The sequence below is a fragment of the Medicago sativa genome, chromosome 1 (genome assembly GCF_051527215.1).
Source record: "Medicago sativa cultivar Bolivia chromosome 1, Bolivia_mono, whole genome shotgun sequence".
NCBI classification, from domain to species: Eukaryota; Viridiplantae; Streptophyta; class Magnoliopsida; order Fabales; family Fabaceae; genus Medicago; species Medicago sativa.
Window position 1 is genome coordinate 71,702,169 of NC_140749.1, and position 1,945 is coordinate 71,704,113.

The window sequence follows — 1,945 nt, forward strand, 5'->3', positions numbered from 1 at the left end:
ACTTGTTGGGCTATTTGAGCGATTTGTGTTTCAAGCATTTTAGAGTGAGTAGCAATAGAATCAACCTTGGTATTGAGCTTGGAAAGAGAATCATTCAGAAACCCAGTTTGGTTTTTAAGTTCTTGAAGTTGTTTGTTTTGGTTGGCAATAGAATTTTCCAACAAAATTTCCAAATTGGATTTCTGAGTGAATCTTTGGTTGTTTGCATAACCGGGTGGTGCTACTTGTCCATAGGGATTTTGGTTTTTATAAAAATTTTGATTTTGTCTCATCCCTTGGTTGTATTGAGCATAATTCATTTGCTCAACACCGTTAATAGCACTACCTAGTTGGCAATCAACACCAGCATGACCAGTTATACCACATATTTCACAAGAAAGAGTAGAAGCAGAATTGATAGCACTAACGTTGAGTTTTTCGAGTTTTTCAGTTAGTGTATCAATTTTAGAAGCAAGGTGGTCATAGTTAGAGACTTCGTGTATACCTGCCTCCTTTTTGGAGGGTGAAGAACTAGTGATGGCTCTCTCGTCGGTCCACTTGTAGTGATTTTGATCCATGTCTTCGATCAAGGCATACGCCTCCGTGTAATTCTTGTTCATAAGTGCTCCACCTGCAGCTGCATCAACAGACATCTTAGTGGTATAAGACAAGCCATTATAAAAAGTGTGGACTATAAGCCACTTCTCTAGGCCATGGTGGGGACAAAGTCTTAGCATTTCTTTGAAACGCTCCCACGCCTCATAGAGAGATTCCCCATCTTTTTGGTTGAACCTCGTGATTTGGTCTCTAAGTTTAGCGGTTTTAGATGGTGGAAAGAAACGGGCAAGGAATGCTTGCCTCATCTGATCCCATGAAGTAATGGAACCGACTTCGAGGGAATGGAACCAAGCGCTAGCTCTATCCCTTAAGGAAAAGGGAAAGAGATGAAGTCTTACGACCTCTTGGTTCTCCTTCATGGTTCCACTAATTCGTAGGAAAACAGAGATGTGAAGATTGGGATCCTCAGTGGGGGATCCCAAGAATTGGTTTTGCTGCACCAAGTTAAGTAGGGCAGGCTTAATTTCAAAATTGTCATCCTCAACCGTTGGGTACACAATAACAGCTTGTGGCTCAGCCGTAGACGGCGTTGCATACTCTTTGAGAGTGCGATTGGCCATGGCAGTGTTATTTCGTGCGTCTCTCTTTCGTCTATGCAAATACCTTTCGATCTCATTGATTATTACAACTCGATTTCTGGTTTTTCGCATAAAAAAAATTGAGAACCCAAGAAGTTAACAATGACAGAAAAATAAAAAGTTAAAAATAAAAAGAAAAGAGAAAGAAGAGAGAATTCTAATCACTAAGGAAAAGCTAATTAAATTAGTTAACTCCCCGGCAACGGCGCCAAAAACTTGATAGGGCCAAACCGCAAGTGCACGGCCTATCGAAGTAATAGTAGTAAGTAGAGTTATCGTTCCGCTAGGGAGTTGGTCAATCCAATTAGCTTTTAGAAATTGATTAGAAGAGAAAGAAATAAGGAGTGGGAGAGTGCAGTTTTTGAAGGTAAATAACAATAATATTAAAAAGCCTTGGGATCATTGGTTCATCGTAATAACGAATCTTTTCACAAGCAAGCCTTAAACTTATAATTAAACGTTAATCCTAATTACTAAGGACAAGTTTCTCTTTAGCATATCACAGCTCCTCTCGAAGTCAGTGAGTGTATCCCTCCAACAACCACACCTATTCTCATGGGTGATTGCCTTTGGGACCCTTGAAGATCGAAACTTTATGTGTCCCAAGGTTTGCTAGACTATTCTCATGTTTCGCAAACCTTGTCTAAATTCACTTGTTCGGATATCAAAGCTCCGCGTTCGCTTTATGAATTGATATCTGTGATGATGAATTAACCATTATCAAACCCTCCGCGTTCGCTTCCACAGTTTGATAATAATTAATTCATGTT

At 39.8% G+C, this 1,945-nt stretch overlaps 1 non-coding gene across 1 annotated transcript; it reads left to right on the top strand.

The window, feature by feature from the left end:
- Nucleotides 1–687: 687 nt before the first annotated feature.
- Nucleotides 688–794, top strand: LOC146957046 (small nucleolar RNA R71). The gene has a single exon (XR_015025123.1). It is a non-coding gene; the product is annotated as a small nucleolar RNA R71 (small nucleolar RNA).
- Nucleotides 795–1,945: the final 1,151 nt, after the last annotated feature.